Source organism: Ictidomys tridecemlineatus, chromosome 15 (genome assembly GCF_052094955.1).
Source record: "Ictidomys tridecemlineatus isolate mIctTri1 chromosome 15, mIctTri1.hap1, whole genome shotgun sequence".
Taxonomy (NCBI): domain Eukaryota; kingdom Metazoa; phylum Chordata; class Mammalia; order Rodentia; family Sciuridae; genus Ictidomys; species Ictidomys tridecemlineatus.
Genome location: NC_135491.1, coordinates 29,936,943 through 29,954,148, shown reverse-complemented (window position 1 = coordinate 29,954,148; position 17,206 = coordinate 29,936,943). Strand labels below are relative to the sequence as shown.

Genomic DNA, 17,206 nt, shown 5'->3' with positions numbered 1-17,206 from the left:
TCCTGGATGACCGTGATGGCCATCTCTTCCTGACACCTGCCATCTGCTCCAGGAGCCAGAGACCCGCTCATTTCTTGGGTTTGGGGAATGAGTCCTTGAATTCTCAGGCCCTGCCCCAGGGAGCTTCCCTCATGGCTCCCGGTGACCCACGGGGATACCCCACTTCCCGTTATCCTGGGCCCTTTCCACTGTGCATTTCACTTAGACCTTGTTCCGGGGGGCTTTGGGGAGCTGGAAGGAAGATGGGCGGAAATTCTCCTGCTTTCACAAAAGCTGGGCCACAGGAGAGGTGGAGTGCCTGCCCTCAAGACCCGGGGTGGGGCTGGGGTCCAGCAGCCTCCCAGAGCTTGGGGGAAACGCAGACCTTCAGTCCCGCCTCGGCCTGCTCAGCCAGAATGGCCACCTTAACGAGATCACCCCTCCTCCTACCCCCTCCCGCCCCCTGCAGGTGACGGTCGGGAAAACTGACTGCAGGGGGGGGGGGCTTGAGGAAAATCACCCCAGAGCCCGGGCAGGTACTTCCCTGGGCTCCTCCCGACCTGGCCTTCCCCCTTCCCAGCCCAGGTCCCGGGTGGCTCTCACTGGTGGCACCATGCCAGCCTCTCCCTGGAACGTGCTCTGAGCACGTGCTCCTGATGCCCAAGGAGCCAGTGTCCTGGGGCCTCCCCTTGGGATGGGACTCGGCCGCTGCTGAGACCTGCATCCAGAGATGCTGGGGGGCTCTTACTGCAGGCAGGCTTCCCCCGTGTGGGCCCTGCTCCCACCCCATGCACAGAGAAGGACACAGGCACCCTGAGGGGCTAGGTGACTTGCCTGGGGTCACACAGCTAACAGTTGGTAGACAGGAAATGAAGCTCAGATGGGTGGGACCCGCGGCCTGTACTTCACTTATTGAGCCCTGTACTGGAAGAGGGGAGGGGAGAGGAGGGGAGGGGACGCGTCCTCTCAATGGTCCTTCAAAGCCATTTAATTCATATTCTCTGTTTATAGATGGGGAAAGTGAGGCCTGCAGAGGGTCACTCAAGGTCACAGGAGACAGGGGACAGTGCAAGAACCAGACGTGGGACATCCACATCAAATGCTTTGACAGGCAAGGCAGACCAAATAATCCCAGGTTCAAATTCCAGAAAACCCTTGGCGAGGCCACCCGGCGGGACTTGGGCTCAGGGTCCGCGTTGAGGCCTGGCTTCCCGGCCCCAGGTGGAAGCTCGGTTCAGGGTGGGCTGCAGCCCTGAGGCCAGCGTCCCTTTGCTGTCCTCAGAGCACACGGCCCACTAGCCAAGGCTGCTTCGGAGCAGCTGAGTGACCACCAACTCTACCTGCTGGCAGGGGCCTGTCCCTGGCCCGGCGGCCTCTGGGGTTCAGAGCCAGACTGCGCGGCCACTCCCCCAGATGCTGCCTTTCTGGCATCTTCCTGCTCAGTCACACGCCCCTTCCTCTGGGGCCCTGTTAACAATGCCACCACCTGTTTTGTCACTGAATTGCTATTTTCCTTGTAGCTGGTATCCTTTTACTTATGTAAATTTATTTGAAAAAGAAACTTCCTGTTACTACCCGAAACGGAAAATCAGAGTCACTGGCTATAATTGGAAGGTAGCTATCAAATAACCGCAGTGGAACCTGCCACCATATCCTACCCCAGCAGGCCCCGGCGTGGGACAGGACACCGGTGCTCCCTGGTTCAGAAGGCAAAGACCTGTTATCAGCCAACCAGGGCTTCTCTTTCACTCCCAAAGACACAGGAAAATACGGCAAGAGGAAATAAGTTCCCAGCCACGTGGTCCTGGTGATACAGCATCATGTCAGACTATCTGGAGATGTGGCAGCCTGCTGCTTGTCCCCGGGCCCTGGCCTCCAGACTACAAACCCTGTGCTCAGCCCTGCTTGCTCTCCAGCTCGGTCAACACCCAGAACAGCCTTCTTACTAGCTAGCTAGGTACTCTTTTTTTTCTTAATATTTATTTTTTATTTTTAGATGGACACAACATCTTTATTTTATTTTTATGTGGTGCTGAGGATCGAACCCAGTGCCTGTCGCATGCCAGGCGAGCGCGCTACCACTTGATCCACATCCCAAGCTGCTCTCTCTTTTTATTATTTTTTTGGTGCTGGTGCTGGGGATTGAACCCAGGGCCTCGTGCGTGCGAGGCAGGCTCTCTACCAACTGAGCTACAGCCCCAGGCCCTGCAGCTGTGTTTTCAGTTGGTACTTCCAGAATGTCCCAGACCCCGGGAAGAGCTGGGGGTACAGCAGGGACCAGGACAGACGGGCCCTGGCTTCCACAGAGGTGGTGTGTCAGAAGGCCACTCGCAGAGCAAACCCAAGCTGGGATGGAGTGCTGCCCTTCAGCCAGGTGCCCAGAGAAGACCACTCCAGGAGGAGGGTTTAAGGGAGACTCCAGGCTGGAGGGGGCCCTCGACAGAGCCCAGGCGCACGGCGAGTGGGGATCTGGGCAGAGGGAAAGCAGGAGCTCAGCTTCCCCCTGGAATCTCCTCTGACCTCAGGTCTGAGTCTTTTCCCAGAAAGGGAACATGCTCTCACCCTGATGTGCCACCTGGCTGTGCCACCAAGAGAGTGGGCTCCCAGGCCAAGAGAAGAAAGCTCCTCATGATACCTCTGCCATTCCCCCGGCTAGGGAGTGGCTCGTTGCAAAGTGAAGGAGCTGGGGAGCTTGTGTCTGGGCTTGCAGAACCACTCAGCCACCATGGCACAACCAGAGTCAGCCTCTCAAGGGAGGAATTTATTCTCTGAAGAGTCCTAGCGGAGACCAGCTTCCGGGCCAAGTGGGAGCCAAGGACTTGAACTTTGTCATCCAGTCTTTCTCTCCCTCTCTCTCTCTCTCTCTCTCTCTCTCTCTCGCTCTCTCGCTCTCGCTCTCGCTTTCCCCCTAGTTCTGCTTTCCCCTGCTTGGCCTTCTCTCCTCGTGTTGACCAGATGGCTGCAGCAGCTCTGGGATCACATGCTTCCTTCTTGGCAACAGAGGACTCTCCTGTCCAGGATTCTTGTGAGGTCCTCACCTGTAGGCTGTGTAGGAAACACACAACTGTCCTTTTCTGCGGAGCCCCATCCCCACAATGCACAAGTGCCAACAGCATGCATTTCAGGGTGGCCTTGATCGGAAACGGTTCTTGAACATATTGTTTAGTCATCAGCTTTTTAAATTGCAACTACACATCCTGAACACTTCCTGTAATAGATCCTGTTCCTACAGGCCACTTTGGGTGGTTTCATGGTAGTCTAATGCATATGCCATAGTTACTCTAACCATACATTAATATTGCATTTTCCTTATTTCAGGCAACACTGCGGCAAACATCTTGATTCTCGTGCCTTTTTGTGTTTGTGTTCTCTTAACAGCAGTCTCCAGAGTGGCATCTCTGAATTTCTAAATATTTCAACAGATCTATTGACTAATTGGATCTGTTGTAATTTATGGTGCTGGCGATGGAACTCTGAGCCCTGCATATGTAAAAGCAAGCGCTCCACCATTAAGCCTCACCTCCAGTCCTGATTTTATTTCTTAATTGACAAAGATTGTGTGTATTTATGGATCAACACTTTCAGTGGTTTTGATATTACTTCTCTCTCCCTAAAGGCTGGACGAACTCACTCCTCCACCATACAAGTGTGAGAGGGATGCCAATTCCTTCAGTTTTCCATTATCCTCGGATTTAAAACTCATTTAGTAGTTGAATCCTTGTCCCTTTTCAGGGGACAATCATTGCGGAGGCAGGAGGGATCCAGGACTAGATCCCGCTGTTCACCGGGCTGCCAGCAGGTGGCGCTGCCGCCCCGACGGCTCCGAAGCTCCCCGAGCCTTGGGCGCGGGAGAAAAAGAAAAAGAGGAAGAAGGGGAATTGGGCAATTCTCCGGAAAAAAAGAAAAACGAAACTCAACTCGGTGAAGCCGTCCGCGGGGGATTGAAGAAAGGCGGAGAAGAAATGCCTTCTGGGGGAAAGGCTGGGCAAGCGCCGAGGCCCTACCCTTGCAACGCAGGCTCCCTCCAGGTCTGCAGAGGAGCCTCCCGGTGGCTGGTGGGTGGCCGGCACGGGGCGGGGGGGGGGGGGGGTTCAGGACCTCGCCTCCCCGCGCCCCGTCCTTTTCCTGCACCCCAGAAGCCCCAACAGGAGGAAGGAGGCCGCTGTCCCCGTCGGGTGGCCATCAGCCTCCACCTCCCATAAGGGAATAGGGCGCATGCAGGGTGCCTCCCCTGGGCCACCGCGAAGTGGCCGCCCCGCAGGGCTGCATGGACCCTCGGGGGACGTGGAAGGGGAAGCCGCCCGCGGGGAGCCTCGGGCATCCCGGAAGGAAGGTGCGACAGGCGCCTCCCCAGCCCCCTCCTCCCTCCCTTGGGGACCCGGATAGTGGCGGTGGGGGGGCTCCTGTCCCTCTACCTAGTGCACTGGGGGAGGGGAGAGCACCCGCAGGGGTCACTCCTGTCAAGGCCCAGGGCACAGGCTGTCCCCAAGCCTGGGCTGAATGAGTAAGTACATAGAAGGAAAGAAGAGGGAGGGAGGGGTGGGACAGGGGAACAGAAAAGAGAAATCTCATTCCGCGCTGAGCAGGGTGTGAATGGGTACAGCCTCAGAAAACTCACTTAACGCAGGGCACAGTGGCGCCAGCGTGTAATCCCAGCTGCTCGGGTGGCAGAGGCAGGAGGATTGCAAGTTCAGCCTCAGCAATTTAGCAAGGCCCTAAGCAATTCAGGGAGACTTTGTCTCTAAATAAAATATATTTTTTTAAAAAGGCTGGGGGTGTGGCTCAGTGGTTAAGTGTCCCTGAATCAATCCCTGGGACCAAAAAAAAAAAAAAAAAAGAAAGAAAAGAAAAGAAAAACCAGTGAGCACCGTCTCCGGGAGGTAAGCCTCCCTAGGAGCCCTTGAGAGTCCACTGCAGGAATGTTCCCCACAGAGACAACCACATCCACCCAGAACACCAGCTGGAAGTTCAGAGCAGGACTCTTGCCAGTAACTTCCCCACCCAGGCACAGCCCAAATGCCCACCCATAGGAAAGGTTTGAGGAAGTTGTGTAAGGTCTCTAGGTAGGTCACAGCCATGGGTATAAAGAAGTGCAGACAGTGGGAAGGTGGACCTCACAGGCAGGACGGAAGGAGGCAGGGCAGACCTGCACTCAGCCCCTGTGAGATCCTGTCTCATGAAGGTCAAGGTCAAGCCAAGGTGAGTGTTTAAGAATTCTACTTAGATGGCAAAACTTCCGTCCAAGTATCAGTCAGGGTTCTCCAGAGAAACAAAATCAACAGGGGAGAGAGAGAGAGAGAGAGAGAGAGAGAGAGAGAGAGAGAGAGAGAGAGAGATTGATTTACTATAAGGCATTGGTACCCATGACTACAGAAGAGGAATCCCAGTCTGCTGTCTGCAAGCTGGAGACTAAGAAGGGGGAAAGTCTGCCCGCAGAGGGCAGGAGGTTGATGACAGCTCGCAGTCACTCACGGGGAGGTAAATCCAAACTCCCTCCACGTTTTTATTCTCAGGCCCTTATAAGGAGAGAAGGGCTGGGTGATGTTCATGCACATTTGGGAGGGTCACTGCTTTGCTCCATCCACCAGTTGCAATGCCAGTCTCTTCCAGAATCATCTTTATAGACACACCCAGGGGGAAAAAAAATGTTTCATCACATACCTGGGCATCCTGTAGCCCAGGCAAGTTGACATTAAAAAATTAACCATCACACATCTAAGGAAACAAGAAAGAAAGGTTACAATGAAAGCCCTGATGGTGGATCTTACTTCCAGGGGAGTGAGGAGGCTTTGATGGGGGAAGGACTGGGGAGTCTTGGAGGTTGGGAGGTGTGTTGGTCCTCAGCCGTGGGTAATGGTTCCAGGGCCTTTTGCTTGCTAATAATTTGCTAAGCTGTACACCTCAATTCATGCTCTTCTCTCTGTGTGGCATATTTCAAAATAAAAATATTTTAATAAAAATACAAATGGATACAACAACTATGAATTCCATATCTATTAGGCACAGATATGGTTTAGATAGGTGTCCCCCAAAGGCATTTCTATTCAGGCTTCGTCCCCAGCGCGTGACACTATTGGGAGGTGGAGAGTCTTTAAGAGGCGGGGCCTAGTGGGAGTAAGTTAAGGCACTGGGGAATGCTCTGGAAGGGCAGCTCCTTCTGCCTCCTCTCTGCCAGGTCCCAGCTATGAGATGACTGGTGCTGCCATATGCTGCTGCTCTGCTGTGCCACCTTGCCATAGGCCCCAAAGCAGTAGGGCCAACCAACCACAAATGGGAACCTCCCAAACCATGAGCCAAAAACACCTTTTCTCCTCGTAAGCTGGTTCTCTTGGGTATTTGTTACAGTAACGGAAAGCTGACTAACACAGGTAGAGTATACCACAGCAGTCAGAGCTGGTATTTGAACTTGAGGCTTCCGCCCCCAGCTGTGCTGCCTCACAAGGCTGCGGAGGTGACGGCTGGGGCCTGAGGCCTCAGCCCAGGGAACAACCCGGGCCAAGGCACGTCATACCTGCAGGCTGGCATCGTACTCACTGTGGTCCCCAGTTTCCCCCAACCTTCAGGAACAAATCGGGAAGGACAATCAGCTGGGGAGGCACCAGTGGGTCCCCAGAGGTGCCTCCATCAACCAGCAGCGTGTGGCCCACTGCAGGGGTGGCCCAGCTCTTGGTCCCGCCCATCTCCATGACATTTTCCTCGTCGCCTGACAGTTCCTTTTTGTGAAGAGACAGGGTCAGTGTCCCATCCCTTGAGTCCAGCAGTCCAGGAGCGTGAGGCAGAAGGGCGGGTGACCAGCTCCAAGTCCTGGCCTCGAGGGACCTTGTGGGCTTCACTCACCCTCATTCTGCTGTTGTCATGAGAAAAACATGCTCCAGGTGTCCTGCTGGGGACACTTGATGAGATGACACCTGGAGCCAAGCCAAGGGCAGCCTAGACAGCGGGCAGCCTGTCAACTCCAGAAATGTGGCCAAGCTCGGCCAAGACCAGCCTGCTCCCAGCCAGGTGATTCCTGAACTCACTCCAAGGTTATTGTTGTTTTAAATCATTGAGTGGGGGGATGTTTGTTACTAAACATAGCTAGCTGATACATGGTCTGTGGGTAGCCTTGAGATCCAGGGACTTGTTGGAAGGGCTTCCTAAAAGGGGCTGCCTAGATGAGAAGTGACCAGCACCAGTTGTCCCAGTGCCTCACCTTCCCCAGATTCTCTCAGAAGCTCCACGTGGCCTATATGTCAACATCCCCTCTGTGACTACTGGTGCCTGTAGTCACTCCTGCCAGGCCCTGGGTTCAACTCCTCACAGACCCACCCCACTTACCCCACCACAGCCCTGGGAGGTAGGCGCTGTGACCACCCCTGACTTTACAGATGAGGAAACAGGGAGGGAATCAGCTGCCCAGCTCAAGGCACATGTAGTAGGAGGTAGCCTGGGAGCTGACTTCAGAGCCCGGGCCTTACCCACGTGCTGTCCTACTGCCACCCCAGCCAGCCGCCCTCAGAGTATCTCCCTGGTGTCAGACACCGAGCCTGGGGCCTCTGCAGAGGGCCCCCACCCTCTGCTTGCCTCTGGCCACCAGGCCACGAGGTGCCCAGCGTGGAGATCATGCTCAGCAGCATCGTGTCCAGAAGAGCACGATTCCCATGGACCAGAGGCCACAGGGACCCCGTGGGCAGAAAGGAAGCTCTGTGACAACTTCCAAGCAGGACAAAGTGTGCTGAACAGCGTTCGTCACTCGGACGGAAAGGCTCGGGACACTGGGACAGGAGAGGGTACAGGCTGACCCCCTGCAAGTTCCAGTCTTCTCTCCAAATGGAATTTGACACAGGAGCCCAACACAGAAGCTCCGCCTGTGCAGCCCCGTAGGAGATCCACAGCGGAGGCCAAGTCCAGTGACTCTACCGAGGGAAAAGGCTCAAGCCCACAGCAGACAAGAGTGAGAGGGTTAGGACGTGAGCTCAGATCTTCCACCTCCCACCTCTGAACTCGTCCTCCTGCCACAAGTGTAGGTACAAAAACCTGCCTTCCAAAATGAAGACATAATTGTGACTTTTTTGTAAAACACCATTTTTGGAAATGGTGCCCTTAGCATCACATACAGTCACTAGAATAGAACTGACCAGTCCTCATACTTCAGGGCCTCGTTTACAGCCTCACCGTGTTCCTCTTGGGGTCCACTGGGACTGTGGGCTCTTTTTCTTGGGGCCATCTCTCTGCCCTCCTCTCCCTTCACCTCTTTGCACAGCCCTCCTGAGCTGACCTCTGCAGAGCCGGGACCTCCTGGAACAGTTTTTCCCTGGGGTGACGGACTTGCTGCAGGTGTCTTCAGAGGTGATAATATTCTCCAGAGGATCCCCGGGCCAGTGAGGGGCCAGAGCATGAGCCTGGAGTCGCGTGTTGAGTGTCTCTGGGTCTCTGCTGCCCGACTCTTTCTGGAAACAGCACCCAGTTGTTCTCCCTGGTGGAGCTGGTCCTCCCTGGTGCCCAGCCGTGTAGCCTGGGTGAGCTGGAGCCCAGCACTTCAAGTCCCTCCAGCCCCAGCCCCGGCAGCTCTCCCTGTGATGACACCACCCCCTTCCTCATTGCCTCCCACGGCCTCCTCCACACCAGCCTCCGCACCAGCCTCCGCACCAGCCTCCGCACAGCGTCCGCGAGGCCTTTGGAAACCATAAAGGACCCACTCACCCCCCAGCCCAGAGCTCCCGGGGTCCCCCTGACTCTGACCCTAACACCCAGACCCCTCCCCAGCCTCCACACCTGGCCTCACCTGGCCTCACCTGCCTCCTTCCTGCCCTCTCCTCTCCACCCCTCCCCAGCCGGGCAAGCTCTCCATCTGCCCCTGGGCTCCTCCCGTCTAATGGCCCATTCTAGAGTTTCCATCTTGAATGTCCCCAAGGGTCCGTGTGTTCCAGGCCTGGTCCACAGGGGGGCGCTGCTGGGAGATGGTGAAACCTGCCCAAGGTGGGCCTTGTGGGAGGTCCTTAGGTCCCAGGGTCACGCCCTCTACAGGACAGGGGGACCCCGCCCCTTTCCTTATTTCTTTTGCTTCTTGTCCGGGAGGGGGATTTTTCTTCCTTGCTCCTGCCCTTGCCTTCAGCTCTCTCACCAGAAACCTGAAACAAGGAGTCTGCCCGACCATGGTCTGCAGCCTCTGAAACCATGAGCCCCAAGGAACCTTTTTTCTTTATGAGTCAATTACTCAGGTATGTTGTTACAGTGGCAGAAAGCTGACTAACCACCCATGTTCCCTGTGACATCATCTTGGAGACCCTCTGGGATCCAGATCAATGCTTCCTCTGCAGTCCCATAGGGTCTCACCCTTGATGAGACCTTGGCTCTTTCTGTCACCACCTTCAATTTTTAAAGATTTTTTTTAACAAGAGTCCCAAGTGATCATTACCAAATAAGACCATGTAACAGCTGCCAGGGGCCGGCTGGCCATCCTTACTTCAGTCACCTGAGCCCCCTGCCCTGCTTTGTATTTTATTTAGACACAGGGTCTCCCTGAGTGGCTTAGGGCCTCGCTTTGGCTGAGGCTGGCTTTGAACTCGCGATCCTCCTGCCTCAGCCTACGGGGCTGCTGGGGTTACAGGTCTTTCTCCTTTTGACGGTGCTGGAGGTGGACCTGGGCTTCCCCTGCTGGGCAGGTGCTCGACCATGGACCCCCACCCCAGGCCTGGGGCCCCTGTTGTTAAGAGGGATCTGGTTCCCTCTGAGCCACCGCCAATAGCCACAGTCTCCCGCTGGAATTGACCGGCTCGTGGCTTCTGTTGCGTTATTTTTATGGCTCTTTCTCATCGTGGACGGACACTGGTTTTCTTCCCCGTGTTCCTTACGCAGTGCATGGACAGGTAGGAAAAATGTCTTAGAAAGAAAAGGGGGAAATTGGGAAGGAGGTCCTGAAAGCAGGAAGTTAGGGAGATTGGGGGGGTTGGGCCCTGCCACAGAAGGGACACAGTGGCTCAGAGAGGGATGGGGACGCGTCTGGAGTCCTTTCAGGTGACACTGGGTCTCTCACTGGCCTCCCTGCCTGGGACCAAAGGTGGGGCCGCAGCTTTCCTCCCAGAATCCCTTGCACCCAGGCTCCCCTCCCCCCCTGGGGTCCCTTGGCCCATTTAGAAGATCAACCCGGGGCTCACCCCCCTTCCCAGCGCTCAGACAAGCAAGTGTGGAGCCGGGAACCTTGTTTCTGCTCTGAAACTGCCAGGCGCAGCCTTTACCGCGTGCTCGGCAAGTCTCCACGGGCCGCGTTTTAAAGACTCTTTCTCCTTTTGCTGTGATCAAAGGAATTGCTTGTTCCCCTGATAGGTGACAAAAGACGTCAGAGAGACTAGCGAGAGAGAAGGCGGTTGCCGCCCCTTCCTTCTGCCTGGGGGAAGGAGAGTCAGGGTCTGGGTGGCTTCTGGGAGCCAGGGGAGGGTGCGGCAGCCCCAGAGGAGGGGACCCTGGGCAGGCCAGTAGTGGACATCGGGTGGGTGGCCCCCAGGATGCAGTTTGGCTTCTCCCTTTCGCGGGTGCTGCAGGAGGGCCGGCTCCTTCCCCGGCTCTGAGGCCGCGTGTGATTCAGACCAGTCCCTGGGAATCTCGCGCGCTCCTGGCCGTAGCGGTCCATTCTGAGATGCTCATGTGGCCGAACCAGGACCAGTGAGAAGCGATCCTGGGGTTCTTTTAGACCCACTTCTGACAGGGCACCTCTTTCTGGGGTATCCAAGATCAGCAGGGATGATCCTGATGGATGATGGCTGCTGCTGGATCCCGTCTGACCTGAAGGCCCTGGAGCTAGCCCTTGGATCATTCAGGAGCCAGCGGCTCCTGCTGTCCAGCGCCAGCCTGGAGCTGCCAGGAAGCTTGCCCAAGAGGAAATAAGAAAATGAAACCCAAATTATGTAGTAGGCAACGGAAAGGCCCTGCGTCCTGATGATCTTAAGCTCTTAGATCAAGCCGCACCTGAGGGGATCAGCAAACGGCCTTTGGCTTGGTTGAGGTTTTCCCCTCTACTCGTCTTTTACCTCTTGAGCATGTGTCTTCAGAGACCTCAGTCCCTCCTACAGTGCCCCCTTTCTTGTCCCCTAAGAACTTGGCATGGTTTCTCCATCCGGCCACACTGCTGGGCTTCATTTCCGCCGCGCCCAGGCTCAGGACACGACACTTTGGAAGAACCGCTGTTCCAGGCCTGAGTCCAGATGGGACCCACAGGGCAGGGTCCTGGGGCAGGTCACACCTCCACAGTTGTGCCTGTCTGCACAAGTCCTCACACAGGGACGGCCCTAGACACATCAACAGTGCTCGGCGCCCTGCGGCTCCCGCCACTCTGGTCATTTCCCTGAACCCGATAGTCCATTTCACAGTTTCCAGAGGGAGGCATGTAGGGACCAGAGACATCTGACACCCCGACTTGCACCCCCTCATCTTGACACACACTACTTCCCCCTCCACCTTTCCACCAGGAGAAAGGAGACTGAGCACCGACGACACTGATGACGGGACGCTGCTGGATCCAGCTGTGCCTGAAGTTCCTGCAGCCAGCTCTTGGACCATTCAGAAGCCTATAAATTCCCTTTCAGGCTTAATTTGGGTTGGGCTGGGAGTTTGTCACTTGTGACCCAAAGAATCCTGATTGTATAACTGCCTTCAAATCTGAGGGACTGTGCAGCGAGACAGCAGCTATACCCAGCTGGCCCTAGCTCCCTAGGGGGGTTAGAGACCCCAGGACCAGTGTGTGGGGGGGCTGGCAGGGTGAGGACAGGGACCAGGAGGCCGAGGAGGGGTATGAATGCCAAGTCAAGTGGTCCCTGGAAGAGGGGTGGGCTCTCCCAGAACCAGGCCATCGGTGCTTCCGACCGACGGTGCTGACGCGTGGCCCCCGACCAGCAGCAGCGCGGCACCTGGGAGCTAGTTAGAGACGCAGACTCTCCGCCCTGCCTCAGGCCTCAGGGGGGTGCCCAGGGACCTGTGGGTGACCCTGTGCCCAGGGAGGCGTGAGCAGCACTGATTTGGAGACATTTAAATAAACGGAACGTGCCTGGGGAAGAGGGCAGGTGTCCACCGTGGCCTGCAGATGTGGGGGGCTCGGGGCAAGCCGCCACGGGTGTCTCCGAGATCCCCTGCCGCTGGAGACCGGAGCAGGAGTCTGAGGCCTCCTTCCAAGAACCGGCCACCACCCTCACGTCTCTCTGCCTCTGTGGCCTCCTGGGGAGCGGCCTCCACCAGGGAGCCCTCCTGCCTCCCTCGCTGCCTAACTCCAGGTCAGCAATGGGCCTCAGGGCGAGGTCCCCAGCAGCTGGCTAAGTGTGAAAGCAGCGGCCAGCGGGAACCTCGGTGGCTGCCCTCAGCACGGCGACGGACCAGCTCACAGAGTCCAGGCCCGCGGCCACCTCTCCGGAAGCTCTCCTTTCACGCACAGGCTCAGCCAGCCCTGCGCTCCTTCCCACATCCGGCCTGTCACCAGGTCTCCGTCCCTTGAGCTCTAGGGGCAGAGAAAGGAGACAGGACTCAGCTGGCTCCGACACACGTCCACTCAGGCACCTGCAGCCCCGGCCCCGCGTGGCTCAGGGGCTGGCCACAGGGAGCCCTGGAGGAGGAGGACCAGCGGGAGACTCTGCCTGGCGGTGGCACACCACTGGACGTCCCCTCTGCCACCTCCCCTGGCTCACCCGTCCCCCCACCAAATACCTGCTGAGGACCCACCTAGAGCCGAGGCCACGCTCAGGTCTGAGGCCACCGCAAGGGGCAGGGCAGAGAAGCAGGAGGACCAGGCACACCCTTGCCCCAGGTCTCCGGTCCCCCTTCTCCATCCTCCTGACTCACAGGCACCTTTACTCAGCTCCGACCTCTGGCCGAGCCTCAGCCTTCCCCTCTGTGCAATGGGAATCCTTCACATAATGGCCACAGTGAGTCGGATTCCTGCAGCCTACGGTCAGCGGACGGAGCAGCCAGAACCAAAGGAGCCAGCCCCGGCCAGCCTCCACGGCGTCCCCGAAACTGGCTCCCAGTCCAGGTGGTCCCAGAGGGGCCACGGTGGCCGTCCTGCCCCCCAGGACCCAGACTGCACCGACTCCAGCTCCCTCACCACCATCTCCAGTCAGAGATGTGGTGACCACGGGACCAAAGGGCCACCACTGCCACCATGATCCTGAGTCGCTGATTGAATCAGCCAGGGCCGTGTGCCATTTAACCCAAGATGAAAGCACACACGATAAGCGTCATCTCCGAAAGGATGTCGCCGAAGGAAAGCGGAACATCAAGTGGCATCCTTCATCACCCAGCAGCCCCCACCGGGCTCTCCTGAGGGGCCGCAGCCGCATCTGGGCCTGTCTGTTAGCAGCACGTACGAAGTCACCGAGTGTGACGCTGGCTCCCGGGCCCACCGCGCTAGACTTCTAAACACGCTGAATGCCTATTAATTACAGTTTTCACATCAGCAAAATGGCCCTTCATTAGCGTAATTGCCCGCTCTGTTTCATCAGGAAATTGTCCTCTCTGTCTCCAATCCCTGCATCTGAGGCGGGGCAGGGGATGCTGGGTGGACTGGTTATGGGGAGACCCCCGTCCTCCTGCCACCTCCAAACCCCGCCCAGTTCCATTTCTCCATAAGCTGGACGCCACGGAGGGTCTCAGGAGTGTCCCCCGGTGTGTGTGAGCAGGGAGGGAGGGGGAAAGGGCGCGGGGCTGGGCAGTGGCCGTCCACGGCACCTGGTCAGGCTGCACCTGAGCCAGTGTGTCTTGGGCAACGAGGATGGAAACCATGACCGTGGCCCTCTACACAGCTTCGGCCTGTGTACAGCCCCGAGCTCGCTGTCGGCACCCGGGGACCTCCCCTGCTCGTACTGGCCAGCGGCTCATGGCATAACTGACCCCATGGCAGAGAGGCACGAACCAAGGTTTACAAAGGGAGAATGGATCTCTCAGGACCACCGGGCAACTCGGCAGCCACGCTGGGCCTCCACGAGGCTGTCTACCTCCCACAGCAGGGCCTGGCCCCGAGTGGGCCTGAGTGGGCCTGAGTGGGCCTGAGTGGGCCTGAGTGGGCCTGAGTGGGCCTGAGTGGGCCTGAGTGGTCATGCATGAGTGGCGGCACTATTGACCAGGGATTTTTGGCTCCTCACCTTCTTAGCCTGGCTGGGGACACTGCCTCATGGCTTGTGGGCATGGTCATGTGACTTGCTCTGGCCAATGGGACGAGAGCCAGTGTGACAGACTTGGCCATGTGACTCGCTTTGGCCAATGGGGTGAGAGCCAGTGGGATCCCCTTGGCCATGTGGCTCATTTTAACCAATGGGATGGAGTCAAGGTGATGGCCTTGGCCATGTGATTCCTTTATGGCCAGGGAGTGGGAGTGGACACAATGGCCACCATAGACACTGCTGCTTGGGTGGTCAAGAGGTACTCAGAAAAGGGAAGGAGGAGGGAGGGCAGGGGGGAGAGAGAGAAAGAGAGAGAGGGAGGGGGAGGGAGGGAGGGAGGGGGAGGGGTCTTTGGCCTGATTGGGTAAATGCTCAGGCCATCGCTGCCCTCCCTGCCTGGCCCCCTCATCAGTGGCCGGGCCTGCAGCGAGGGCAACATGGGCACCCTCTGCCCAGGGGTGACATTGTCGCTGGGGTTTGGGGCCAGGGTCTCTCAGAAAGCCCAGCACAAGGAAGCGCTGGCCTCCTGCCTCACGCCAGGCCTGGCGGCCTCCCAGGCACTCAACCTGCATGGCGGTCAGTGACTGTGTGTCGCCTGCAGCCCCCTCGGCCATCTTGGCTCCACACACCAGTTTTCAACCCTGTCCCCTCCTCCCACAGTGCCCTAAAGGTCTTCCCAGCTGAGCACTGAGGACAGGGAGCGGCTGTGACATGGGACTGAGAGGTCAGGCAGGGCTGGGAGGACGTGACCGTGGACACGGTGGCGTCAGTGGCCCCCAGGGGCAGCTCAGCAGGTCCTCCCATCAGCAGTGTCCACCTCAGCCCCCTGCTGACTCCCACGGCCTCTGGCCGCCCAGCGGAAAGTGCGGGGCGCTGACACCCAGGGGCACCCCAAGGCTAGGCCAGGACCAGGAGAAACTGCTGCAGCACTTCTTCCCCCAGAGCACCCTGTTCTGGTCCTGGAGGGCCACTGCCTCCAGCAGTGACCTCAGCGACACACCTGCCACCTGGCTCTGGGTCCCACGCCCCTCCCGTCAGCACCGCTCTACAATCCCCTCTGTCCCCAGCCCCGCTCGGGTGCTGCTGGGGGAACCCAGGCTGGGACCCAGCAGCACATCCTGGGATGGGGCGCAGGCGAGCACCCACCATGGATCAAGGACCGACCGGCAGGGGACAGAGGGGAGGGGACCGAGAGGAGGCTGGGGAGGGCCCTGGTCCTGAGGGCAGCAGGCTGGTCTGCAACGGGACTGCCTGGTCAGCCGAGGAGTAGGAGCCCGGCCAGAGCGAGCTGCCCTCAGACCTGGGAGAGATCGGGCAGCTGGACCGAGGGGCTGGTAGAGTCGACGTCACTTTAGGTGGCGGAACCCAAGATCCTGGTCCCAGGGCTGGGGATGTGGGGGAGGGAGACCAGGGTGAACCCCAGCCTCTGGTCTGGCGACTTAGTAGATCTTCATGCCACTTGCAGAACGGGTTTGGGGGTGGATGATGGGCTTTGTGGGGCAGGTAGTCGGGTGTCCTTGATGACAGCTTAGAGGGGCCCTGGGGCCTTGGGAGTAGATGGGACCCCAGGAGGTGAGTTCACAGACAAGATGGCGGTGGGGGGCGGGTGGGGGGCAGGGACAAGATCTGAGCAAGGTCCCTGTTCTTTAGACTCTCTATGTTAAAGTGATTATAGATTCACGGGAAGTTGCAAAGACATCACAGAGAGGTCCCTGGTGCCCAGGTGTGACGCCATTACAAAAGCAGGACGAGGCAGAGCTACCCCAACAGTGGCCCAGAGGCTGGAGGAGTCTCACCGCGGGAGTCAGGGAGGCAGTTTCCCCTTGGACTTGGTCTGGCAGCAAGAACGGTTCCAAGGATCCCCCTGTCCAGGCCTGGAATAGAGGCCCTGTCCCTCCAGGTCCCCAGGGACGGGGGCTTCTCCAGCCACCTGACCCCCTCTAGGGTTGTCTTCTGTTTCATCCTTAAAGGAAAGGGCAGAGAGACACATGTCCCTGGAAGGCCCCTTTCGTCCCCAGGAACCTGGCCAAGGCAGGGGAAGGAGGAGAGCAGGCCAGGGGCAGGAAGGAGGCCCTGGTCAACGGGAGGACGCTGACGGTCTCTCAGGTGCACTGGGAGCGAGGCAAGGCAGTGCCAGGGCAGCGGCTTCTTGGGTGCTGCTCAGACCAGGAGCACAGCAAGGTCCTGCAGATGGCACCACGGAGAGGGAAGTCCCACCCAGGAGCTACTTCCAGCACGGTTCCAGGGGCAGTGCATGCAACAGAGGTGCACCTTCAGCCCATCCCCACTGGACTGCCTGAGGAAGCACCTGTCCAGCCTGTGGCTCCATAAACCCTATATCTCACCTCCCATCTCCAGGTGTCTTCCTTGGTCTCTTGGCAACCTGTCCCACTGCACGACCTAGCACAACTGGGTGGTAGTCAGTACATGTTCATCCTCATGGTCCAAAACAGTAGCTAAGATTCCAGCCATCACATTTGCTTCTCACATGGCAGAATGGAAGAAGTAACAGGGAAGAAAAGAGATCACAACAGACATAAATAGCTCTTTTTGAGGAAGATTCCCAGGAGCTGCCACGAGACACTTAATATTGACCAGAATTTAGTTGCAAGAGTCTGAGAAGAATATTCTTTATTCTTCAAAAGTACTGTTACACAGGGAGAAAGGGAACATAGACGGGGGCAACTAGCAGCCCGTGCACAAGGCCAAGGACAAAGGGGGTCCTGAAAAAGAGCCTGCGAGCCAAGGAAAGTAGCCACTGAATGTCCAGAGGAGTTAGGGACAAGAAAGCCAAGGGCCACTTGGTGGGCTATTGACAACTGTCCGTTGGACCCCAGAGCCCGGGAGTCCACTTTTTCCAGGTGGGTGGGACAGAGAGCCAGAGGTGGTGGAGACTGGGCATCAGCAGAGGGTGGAGATCCAGACCACACCTGGCACCAGAATGGGCAGGAAGTGGAGGTGCAGAGTGGACGGTGGGCAACGGGGAGGCAGCAGGTGGGGAGGAGCCAAGAGGCTGTGAGAGGACAGAGGGGTGGTCCCTTAGAGTGAGTGGCTGTTGAGAGCCACAGCCAAAGGGGCCCCAGCAAACTTCCAGCTGCCAGCAAACT

The 17,206-nt window shown here is 57.9% G+C and overlaps 1 non-coding gene across 1 annotated transcript; it reads right to left on the bottom strand.

Moving 5' to 3' along the window:
* Window positions 1–2,103: 2,103 nt before the first annotated feature.
* On the bottom strand, window positions 2,104–2,179 carry Trnaa-cgc (transfer RNA alanine (anticodon CGC)). The gene has a single exon. It is a non-coding gene; the product is annotated as a tRNA-Ala (tRNA).
* Between the last annotated feature and the right edge of the window lie 15,027 nt (window positions 2,180–17,206).